At 38.5% G+C, this 12,256-nt stretch overlaps 1 long non-coding RNA gene across 1 annotated transcript; it reads left to right on the top strand.

Moving 5' to 3' along the window:
* The first annotated feature begins 5,272 nt into the window (after positions 1-5,272).
* On the top strand, positions 5,273-6,229 carry LOC131942252 (uncharacterized). The gene is made up of 3 exons (XR_009386727.1): positions 5,273-5,368; positions 5,637-5,721; positions 5,906-6,229. It is a non-coding gene; the product is annotated as an uncharacterized LOC131942252 (long non-coding RNA).
* Positions 6,230-12,256: the final 6,027 nt, after the last annotated feature.

The following is a 12,256-nucleotide window of genomic DNA, read 5'->3' as shown; positions in this document are numbered from 1 at the left end:
CTCTTTACATATGCCCAGCCCACTCTTTACATATGCCCACTCTTTACATATGCCCAGCCCACTCTTTACATATTCCCACTCTTTACATATGCCCACTCTTTACATATGCCCACTCTTTACATATGCCCACTCTTTACATATGCCCACTCTTTACATATGCCCACTCTTTACATATGCCCACTCTTTACATATGAACACTCTTTACATATGCCCACTCTTTACATATGCCCACTCTTTACATATGCCCAGCCCACTCTTTACATATGCCCACTCTTAACATATGCCCACTCTTTACATATGCCCACTCTTTACATATGCCCACTCTTTACATATGCCCACTCTTTACATATGCCCACTCTTTACATATGCCAACTATTTACATATGCCAATGTAAGTTCGGCAGCTTAGCCACATCTTGTACTGCCCTCCTAAAATATAGATCGATGTACATTGTATTTTATGACCGAATTAGTTTTTCTAAACAACAACACCCATACCTTCTTCAATCTCAAGTTGGCGTCAGTCTTGAATCTGCGTGTGTAAGCTAACTAAGAAATGTACCCCTTATAAACTTGAGGTCTAAAGGGCAAGTGAAGTAGAGTTCAACTGTTTTTGTGACCTCGGCATATGAAGCGATAGTGTGGCCAGTACTATGCCCAGCAGCTTTTACTTTCCCCAAGGTGAGTTAGGTACCCATCACAGCTGGGTAGACCCAGAGACGATCTACATGTGTAGATACATTATTTTATGAAAATGATTAAATCTAAGACAACAAAACTAATAATGTGAGATAAATTTGAGAAAAACAAAGGTTTAACTTTCAATGGAAAACTCTGCTAAATTTGAAATCAGGAGCATTGTCAGTAAGAAAAGAGCTATACCGCAGCTTTACATCTGCAATGTCGCTATATATTTTAGAGTAAATCTCAGCTCTATAGGAACTGTATGGACAATGTGAGCTGTAGATAATAAGCACATTCTTTCTTTATAAACCCGCATTACTTATCCCCAGATAAGCTGATGAAAAATTGGATGTTGTGTGTATCTGAATTTATGTGTGAAGTTATGTTTTTCTAATTATGTATGTCAAATCAAATTTTAGCTTGCTCGACAGCTTGTTTCTCAAACATTTTGGTCGGCGGGGCACTCAAATGTCGAGGTACAACTGTATATATATATATATATATATATATATATGTATATATATATATATATATATATATATATATATATATATATATATATAATAAAGCAATGTGTGTGTCTGTGTGTCTGTGTCTGTCTGTGTGTCTTTTATGTATTACCACACCTCTTATCACGTCGCCGTGAAACTTTGGGAAGGTGTTGAGAATATTCCTGGGGAGGTTTCTGCGAAAAAAAAATTTCAAATTCGCAGGGGTGGCGCCGCGGCAGGGCGCGATTTGTTTTTCTCAATATACGGTATATAAAAATAAAAATCAATTTTGGTTAGACATCTTTCATCCGATAGCCATGAGACTTTGTGGAGTTCATTATACCACTCTAGGTAAGGATTCTGTAAAACAATAATTTTTAAGTTCGCAAGGGCGGCGCTACAGGAGGGGCCGATTTTTCTCTATATACGGTATATAAAAAATAAAATTCAATTTTGTTTTGACATCGTTCATCCGATAGCCATGAGACTTTGGGGAATTAATTATAACAATCTAGGGAAGGGTTCTGTAAACAAATAATTTTTAATTTCGCAAGGGCGGCGGAGGGTCCGAGTGTTATCTATATACGGTATATAAAAATAATACAAGTGAATTGCAGTGACACCGTTTATCCGAAAGGCATGAAACTTTGGGAAGTTCATTATGAAACTCTTTGAAAGGGTTCTGCAAAAAATCATTTTTAATTACGCAAGGGTGGCGCAACGGGAGGGTGCGATTTTTCTTAATATACGGTATATAAAAATAAAAGTCGAATTTGGTTTGGCATCGTTCATCCGATAGCCATGAGACTTTGGGGACTTGATTATAAAAATCTAGGGAATGGTTCCGTCAAAAATCATTTTTATTTTTGCAAGGGCGGCGCCACAGAAAGGTGCGATTTTCTCTAAATTTGGTATATAAAAATAAACGTCGATTGCGCTTTCACGGCATTTATCCGATCGCCATCAAACTTTGGGGAGTTGATTGGAACACGCCATGGAAGGTTTCTGTAAAAAACCTCCTTTTTTAATTTTGCAAGGGCGGCGCCACGGGAGGGTGCGATTTTTCTCTATATACGGTTTATAAAAAAATAAGTCTATTTCGGTTTCACACCGTTCATCCGTGTACCATGAAACTTTGGGGAGATGATTAGATCACTCAATGATAGGGTTCTGCAAAAAAATAATATTGTTTTAATATTGCAAGGGCGGCGCTCCAGGGGAGAGCGATTTTTTTCTCTATACACGGTATATAAAAAATAAAACTCGGATGCGGTTCATCCGAGTGCCATGAAATGTTAGGGAGTAGATGAGAATATTCATAGTTTCTTATGGGCGGCGCCATGTAGGGTACAATTTTCGTCAATACACGGTTTGGCGCCCAGAGTTTTAGAGCGACCATGTTGGCACTTGGCATCCGTTAATTGAGCGTCCTGCATAGCGAGTAAGGGGTACTGCTATATTCAGCGGTAAAGCTACAACAGGCTTCTAAAAATAACTTTGTAACGCAAGGAAATCCTTCTGTACAGTTTCGTCACCTTGCGAAAGATGAAAAAAATAACTTTTTGAATTTGAGGAGCCTACTGTAGAGTTTCGTTACTTTGCGAATGATGCAATAAGCATCTATAATAAGACGATCCAGTCAGAAATTGAGATCGAGCATCTAATAATAGACCATTAGTAACGCTACCATATTGCACCAGTCACACATGTTTAAAACACGTCAAATAATTTTTACGTTTTAAAGAAAAAAATCCTGTTCATTTGTGTCACTTCAGCGAATGACGAAATGTGCATCATTGTTTACATGATGCTATTTGGTACTCTGGGTTATCCTATGAGCACGATGGCGCCTGTTAGTTTTAAGGAGCCAGAGGCCGTACGCTGCGCCTATGCGATAGTGTAATTGGGCGGGGGGCTCCTTAGAGCGCCCCTTTACGTCCCTGACACATGGGTGGTCACCGAAGTGTGTTCTACCTCATTATTTCGGTGAGTGATTAATGTACACATAAGGTTTTCACGCGGTAGTGTAGGTAAACCCGTGTCCCGATATTTATGATCCAAGCGCAGGCATTGTTTATATTTAAATAACTAACTTTTAGAAAACAAGGTCACGAGTCTAAGAATATAGGATTGGTAACGCATGGATGAATCCCTTCTTATATATTTCGTCGGACTATCTTCTATTGCCGCGGCAACGCGCGGGGACGGGTACGCTAGTATGATATATAAGGCAATGTATGACTGTCTGTCTGTTTGTCTGTCTTTTATGCATTACTACACCGCTCATCACATCGTCGTGAAATTTTGGGAAGTTGTTGAGAATATTTCTGGGGAGGTTTATGCAAAAAAAAAAAGGCAAATTCGCAGGGTAGTGCCCCGGCAGGGCGCGATTTGTTTTTTCTCTATATACGGTATATAAAAATAAAAGTCGATTTTGATTTGACACCGTTCATCCGATAGGCAAGAAACTTTGGGGAATTCATTATAACACGTCAGGAAAGGTTTTGTAAAAAAAAAATTAATTTCGCAAGGGTGGCGCCACGGGAGGGTGCGATTTTTCTTAATATACGGTATATAAAAATATTAAAAGTGAATTGCAGTGACATCGTTCACACGATCAACATCAAACTTAGGGAAGATGTTGAGGATACTCCTGGGGTGGTTTCTGCGCAAAAAAAACATTTTCAAATTTCCAGGGGTGGCGCCACGGGAGCGTTCGATTTTTCTCTATATGCGGTATTTAAAAAATTAAAGTCAGATGCGGTTCGACACCTTACATCCGTGTGCCATGAAACTTTGGGGAGTTGATGAGAATACTCCCAATATGGTTTCTGTGAACAAAATAATGAAAATATGATATGAGTGGCACGTGCTAACGTAGCTGCTCTGAAACTCTGGGCGCCAAATTGTGTATTGACGAAAATCACACCCTGGTAGGGTGCGATCTGGCTGCAAACAAAAATTTCAGTTTCGGACCCCATATGCTCACGCGGGATGCTGAGGGCCCTGTAATACGTTTTCTTTTTAATAATCACGAAAATTAACCAAGGTTAGATTATTAACACTGGGTTGTTTCCTATTGTCCGTAAAATATTCAAAGAATTTTAAAGCCTACAGTTCTCAAAATATGTAAATATTTACGTATAAAATTAAAAATTAAGTTTAGAAGGGAAACTAAAACAAAAGATAAAAGTCACGCTTCTAAAAATAACTCTGTAACGCGAGGAAATCCGCTGTACAGTTTCGTCACTTTGCGTATGATGCAATTAGCATCTATGTTAGACGATTTAATCGGAAATTGAGATCGAGCTTCAAATAATAGACCATTAGTAACGCTAACATATTGCATCAGTCACACTGATGTTTATAACACTTCAAAAAAAAAAAATTACAGGTTAAAATCACTTTTGTTTTGTGTAACTTTAGCGAATGATGCAATCTACATCGTTGTCTCTGGATGCTATATTGCGCTCTGGGGTATCCTGTTAGCACGTTAGCACACTGGCACTTTGTTATTTTTAAAGAGCCAACAGCCCTACGCTGCGCCTCAGCTGTAGTGTTATTGGGGGGCTCCCGAGAGTGCCTCTCTACGTTTCTGATACATGGGTGGTCACGAAGTGTGTTCTTCCTCATTATTTCGGTGAGTGATTAACGAACATTCAAGGATTTCATTTGGTAGTGTAGGTAAACCCGTGTCCCGATTATTATAATCCAAGCGCTGGCATTGTTTACATTTAAATGACACAGTTTTAGAAAACAAGGTCACGCGTCTAAGAACATATGATTGGGAACACATTGGTGAAATCCTTCTAATATATTTCGTCAGACTTTCTTCTAACCCCGCGGCAACGCGCGGGGGACGGGTACGCTAGTATATATATATATATATATATATATATATATATATATATATATATATATATATATATATATATGTTTGTGTGTGTGTGTGTGTAAAATGCACCTTATCTGAACTTACCGCCTCCCCTACCCAAAAAAAACCTGCGTACGCCCTAAGCGGTCAGGGCACCAAACCTTTAAATAACTACCAACCTCTGGATGATCTGATACGCCACTGGAGCCACTGTTTTGTCCAATCTGATTGGTTGTCAGCTAAAGTGTATGTTAGTATAATACGAATGTGCCACGTCAAACGTTCAAAACTAACATAGCTCTTCGTCTAGTAAACGTTAGGTAAATATTGTAAAGCATTTCTTAAGTTTTACGCTTCTTGTTAGTTTTATAGTGGTATTAATAGTCTGTATACCTATTTGTATGATCTGTATCGTAAACGTATAATTTGAATGCATTGTATAACCTATGTATTGTCTGTTTAGCTTCATAGTATATAATCAATTATAAGTCATTTTAACTTGTATAGTTTTAATTTTGTAAGCTAACCTTTTTCAAGTTATTTTATGACCAGATATAACTATTTAGTAGTACCTTTTTACGCTTTTAGTATACAGATCTACTGAACAAGGTTCCTCAAAAACATGGGCTCGAAAGTTTTGCTCGTTTGCCTCTTATGTGTGACCCTAGGGCTGGTAGGTAATTATTATAGTTTACATTTGTTTTCAACAATAGGATACCGTTTTATTACAAGAATACAGGATTTTTTTAGTATAATATCAGACGAAAATGCATTTTTTAAACTTATTTTAGAGCATTAAGAAGTTTATTATCATAATAGGTTTTTTTAACGTTTGTTTTGTTATTGAATTACTTCAGAGTTTGTGTTCGAGTGCGCCAACAGCTTATGCCATTGAACAATTCCGCTCTATTTTGATGGAACTCATTCAAAGCGGGATCAAACCTGCAACGACAACTAGAGAATTATTGGTACGAATGGTAGAATGCGACGTGGGGAATTGTAGGGATTGGAAATAAAAATTTGGACCTTAATTAGTAATCTATTTGATTAGCAAAATGTTACCACTGCTAAAACACAGATATTAAACTGATAAGACTACATTTGAACAAAATTAGTTTTAAAATTAGATTTCTTGTTTATGACACGGTAAGCAAAATTAAAATAAATATCTCTGCTTTGGATTACTGTTTGGAGTTTTGTGTTTGTGTGTGAGTGTGTGTCTATTTATTTAGTTGTATTCCTTTGTGTACATTTCATTATTTCTTCCTTTGTTTTCTATATGTGTGTTGACAGGCCCCGACCGGGCCACACGCACAAGTTAACTATGTCAATATATATATATATATATATATATATATATATATATATATATATATATATATATATATATATATATATACCAACTCTCAAGATATATATACATATATATATATATATATATATATATATATATATATATATATATATATATATATATCTTGAGAGTGAGAATACTATTTGGCAACCCTTACTGATGACGAACCAATAGAAAACTATGTCTCTATTTTTTATAGTCTGTCACAGACTGTATAATTAGGTATGTTTATATTATTGTGTTTTAGTTGCATGAATGTAGAGTACCTGGCTAGCGGAAAGACTGTCTGAGCGACTCGTTTTTTTTCCATGCTTTTGGGTGAGATCGCTCATTGACGTAAGGGTAGAGAATGGACTATATAATAAAATACTTTAAAAAACTTTTTAAAAAACCACGTTTTTCTTGTGGACTAAAAAGTAGAAAATAAATTTTCATACATTTGATGACAAAAAACGTGGGTACGTTCACCATCAAATTTCCCGACCCATCTGCCCGACCCACGTTTTTTGTCATCAAATGTATGAAAATTTATTTACTACTTTTTAGTCCACAAGAAAAACGTGGTTTTTTAAAAAGTTTTTTTAGTATTTTATTTTCTCCTTTTTAGTCCGTTGCTACACATGAAAAACGTGGTTTTTAAAAAAGTTTTTTTATATAGTTTATTTTTTACTTTATCTAATGACTTGATTAAGTATGACTTGACTAAGTGTTTATAAATACACGGACTAAAAATCTTGAGCGACCAGGATTCGAACTGGGTTGTCGCGGCCACAACGCGAAGTACTAACCACTATACGATCACGGCCAGCGCGCTCACATCGATTGGGGCCGAAGTAACTGTGTCAATAGGCCTCCAGTCTTGTCGGTATCTTTAGAAATCATGTCATCAATTTTATGGTCCTTGGGGCGTAATTAAATTAAGCTAATTACGGTCTCTAATTGCTAGTTTTTATGATTGCATCTGAAATTGTTAGGCGAAAGTAGCCTACATGCCAAATTTCAGATCTCTAGAGCAATCAGAAGTGGGCTAATTTTCGATGTCAATTTTAACAACAAACATCCAAACAAACAAACGCGAAGCTGAGTTAAGAATAAAATACTTAAAAAAAACTTTTTAAAAAACCACGTTTTTCTTGTGGACTAAAAAGTAAAAAATAAATTTTTCTTTTGTGCTTCCTCGAGCTGTGCAGGTTCTTGTGTTGACTGACAAAAAACGTGGGTACGTTCACCATCAAATTTCCCGACCCATCTGCCCGACCCACGTTTTTTGTCAGTCATCACAAGAACCTGCACAGCTCGAGGAAGCACAAAAGAAAAATTTATTTTTTACTTTTTAGTCCACAAGAAAAACGTGGTTTTTTAAAAAGTTTTTTTTAAGTATTTTATTTTCTCCTTTTTAGTCCGTTGCTACACATGAAAAACGTGGTTTTTAAAAAGTTTTTTATATAGTTTATTTTCTACTTTATCTAATGACTTGATTAAGTATGACTTGACTTAGTGTTTATAAATACACGGACTAAAAATCTTGAGCGACCGATACGCTTTAAAAAGAGAAGGGGCGTAATTTAATTAAGCCTACATGCCGTGATCAGGATTCGAACCTGGATTGTCGCGGCCACAACGCGAAGTACTAACCACTATACGATCACGGCCAGCGCGCTCACATCGATTGGGGCCGAAGTAACTGTGTAAATAGGCCTCCAGTCTTGTCGGTATCTTTAGAAATCATGTCCTCAATTTTATGGTCCTTGGGGCGTAATTAAATTAAGCTAATTACGGTCTCTAATTGCTAGTTTTTATGATTGCATCTGAAATTGTTAGGCGAAAGTAGCCTGCATGCCAAATTTCAGATCTATAGAGCAATCAGAAGTGGGCTAATTTTCGATGTCAATTTTAACAACAAACATCCAAACAAACAAACAAACGCGAAGCTGAGTTAAGAAAAACGTGTTAAAAACGTGTTAAAAGGGAGCGCAAGTTGAACGAAAGGACTTGGACTGTGGCTGTGAATGTAGGATGTCAACAGGTCACTTTGATTCGTGACTGTTCTTGTACCTGTTGTGTATCTTATCTTCTAATATGGATTTACTATGGATTTATCATTTCACTGTATAAAGTGTAAATATAGTTGTAGTTTGAAGTTACAACTATTGCTCGTGTTCCTGTATGAAAACGAACCCACAACAACAAGGAATAATACGTGTTGTTACATAGTCTATGTGTCTTTTATGAACTATGTGTCTCTGTAGGCCTAAGTATGTAAAAATGTATGTTTGTGGAAGATATGCATACTGTAAAAAAAAAAAACTCGAAGTTAAAAACTTTCAAAGGGAAACAGCACGGCGTCACATGAAACTTGGAAGAAATAATCTTATCAAGTCAGAAGAAACGAAACTTTTAAAGTTGAAACTCACGGAAAGTACCAACACAAAAATGATGTCATTTGTCGTAGATAAAAATAGAATTGAAAGTCCAATTTCCAAAATGATACACAATAATAATGACGTCATTGTTAATGGAGCATAGTGGATAAATATCTAATATTAATAGTGTACGTCAATGGCGTAGCGAGGTCGGGTGTCACCCGGTGCGGCACATAATGGTGTCACCCCACAGAGGCTATTTGCACCCCTCCTCAAACTTTCGATTTGCACCCCCGCCCTTCAAACTTTTGATTTGCACCCCCCCCCACCCCCGCCCCTCATACTTTCGATTTCCACCCCCCTCAACCACCCCCCTCAAACTTTTTTTTTGCACCCCCCCTCAAGTTTTTCTCTTTATATTTTGCTATTTTTTGCATTGGTGTCACCCCCCTAAATGGTGTCACCCGGTGCGGTCCTCACCCCCCCCCCCCCCGCTACGCCTCTGGTGTACGTACATAAATCAAACAGCTTTAAGAATAACATGATAACGTAAAAACAGAATAAATAACATTGTTAAAATTTTAAATATGAAAATAAGTAAATATAATCAAGACAAACTGTCATTAAACAGATTTAAAATATCCAAAAAGTAAACGTTTATGAAAATAAACTAAGGTAAAATTAAGGTGTAGATGCAGCGATTAAGTGTAAGTAGGCCAGAGGCGTAGCGAGGGGGGGGAGGGGGGCGGGGGGAGACGAGACATATGTCCCCGGGCGCCGACCAAAGGTGGCGTCAAAATGGGTTGGAAAAACAAATCGAAAGTTTGAGGGGGGGGGGGGCGGCAAATCAAAAGTTTGTCCCCGGCCGCCGGGTAGGGTCGCTATGCCTTTGCAGTAGGACTTCTTCTTCTTGTTCTTCGTTCTTAATTTTTAGTGTTGAAGGGGATCGAGATTTATCTGCCAGTGGGTTTGAACACGAGACTTTGTTCGAATTTATCAACCATGAACTTTTTGCCGACTCGACCACGCCCCCAACACAATTCAGCGTTACGTGTCAACTGGTTATGCGCCATTGAGGCCATTGACTCCGATTTCAGCCTGCTTTTCTTTTTGGATTTGCATCCATAGCCTTTGTCCAACCAAGAACAAACTACAAGGCAGCAGTTGTTTGATTTTGGAGTTGTCTCTCCTAGAAGAGTGGCTGTCCCCAGCTAACGAGCCTCATCTGCCCGAGGGTTCGAACTCGAGACTTTTCGGTTTAGCAACCATGAGCTTTACCGACTCGACCACGCCGACCCCCTGAAGTTGGACTAATTGGTACCTGTCTTGCATAAAGTCTAATATAAAGGGGTTGAAATTTCGGTTTAGAAACTTTATATTCTGTATTTTAAGCCAATCTCTTTCAAAATTCAAGTACTAGACTCTACTTAAAAGTTAATTTGTAGCACGAAGGTTTCGAGTTCGGATCCGTACGGACTCGGGACTACAGGAGATGATCTAACTCTGATGGGTACCTAACTCACGAAGAAAGGGTAAGTAAAGAAGGCGGAGCTTAGTGCGGGCTGGACTATGTGGAATATAAAAGAAGTGTGTCCACACGGTTATCTCTTCTTCTTCTACTTCGTTCTTAATTTTTTAGTGTTGGAAGGGATCGAGCCTTATCAGCCAGAGGGTTTGAACTCGAGACTTATTCGAATTTAACAACCATGAGCTTTGCCGACTCGACCATTACTCCAACACAATTAAGTATACGTGTCAACTGTTTATGCGACATTGAGGCCATTGAATCCGATTCCAGCCTGCTTTTCTTTTTGGATTTGCTTCCATAGCTTTTGTCCAACAAAGAACAAACTACGAGGCAGTAGTTGTTTGATTTTGGAGTTGTCTCTCCTAGAAGAGTGGCTGTCTCCAGCTAACGAGCCTCATCTTTACAGACTCGATCACACCAACCCCTATGTGGACTATGTGGAATATATAATCTAAGTGAAGTCCGTCACCACTGTAGTAGAATTTATTTGCTTAGATCAGCGACAAAGAAAAAGAGCGGACACACACACACACACACACACACACACACACAAACAAACACACACACACACACAATGTGTACACAGTTTGAATGAAAGAGACGATAGTAAACAAATTTGGGACTTGTCCAGATACGCCGCGCCAAAAAGTTAATCCCCGCCACCCAAAACAAAAAAAAAGATTATAAACGAATTTGTTTTTTTATTGAAGAGGGTAATTTATTGAAGTAATTTGCATAAAACGGTATGCATTTTGGCACCTTTAACCCCAACTCTGTCAATTACCTTAACCTAACCCCAACTCTAATCAAAACCCCAATTCTAAACCTAGAGGCGAATATGCAGATAATTTTAAGGTGTACGTTTAAAAATTCAAATGTCTAGAAATCAGATGGGTCATAAGTGACGGGGCTTAACTTTTCCCACGTGCAATTTTCGCATTAGTATCGGGCAGAGTTTCTTCCAGGCATCTCTTTATATAGCAAATATATACTTTTAACAGGGTTCACCCCCCCCTCCCGAAAAAAGTCTACCGCCCCCTTCCCCCCCCCCCCCCCCGAAAATTTCAAGTGCCTCCTCCCCCCCCCCCTCCCGGAGAAAACAGTCTGGAAGAAACACTGGTAGCGGGGATTATCAGGACAAGACCCCCCCCCCCCCTCACATAACAAAACATCTGAAACCAAGTAGTTTAGTAGTTTGATGGTAGCGGTTCGGTATATGCTATATTATATGAGAAAAATAGGTATCTGAAAATGCTTATCACATACGGAGTGGTTTAATAAAATATGTCACATGTTTTCTGGTGTTACACAGATGGACGAGTTCATACTATTTAGCAGAGGCGTAGCAAGGGGGGGGGTGCGGACCGCACCGGGTGACACCATTTAGGGGGGTGACACCAAGGCAAAAAATAGTAAAATATATGGAGGAAAACTGGAGGAGAGGTGCAAATTGAAAGTTTGATGGGGGGGGGGGGGGGGGGTGCAAATCGAAAGTTTGAGGGGAAGGGTTTGCAAATCGAAAGTTTGAGGGGGGGTGCAAATCGATCGAAAATTTGAAAGTTTGTCCCCGGGAAGGGTCGCTATGCCTCTGTGGGGTGACACCATTAAGTGCCGCACCGGGTGACACCCGACCTCGCTACGCCACTGCTATTTAGGTCATATATTTTTTCATTTAATGTTCTTATTACAAGCTTTTATTTAACTCACTTCCTCTGTCGACAGTCTAGATGGAAACGCAGGAGTGAAAATTCGGACAGTTCTACTTGACCGATACGATTCACAGTTGGCACGTGGGTCAAGACATAAAGACAATGCAATCTGAATCTAAATTTGACTTAATTTTTTATGAATTAATTAAAATTTGGACCGAATTAGTAGGCATGTCGATCCAACCACACCACATACGTCATCACGTTCAATCAGGTTTAATAGCTGCGCTATCACGTTCATTAGACGCGCAATG

Source organism: Physella acuta, unplaced genomic scaffold (assembly GCF_028476545.2).
Source record: "Physella acuta isolate Inbredline_101_S28 unplaced genomic scaffold, ASM2847654v3 ptg000397l, whole genome shotgun sequence".
NCBI lineage: Eukaryota > Metazoa > Mollusca > Gastropoda > Physidae > Physella > Physella acuta.
The sequence above is the reverse complement of the archived record's forward strand: the minus strand, read 5'-3'. Positions and strand labels throughout refer to the sequence as shown.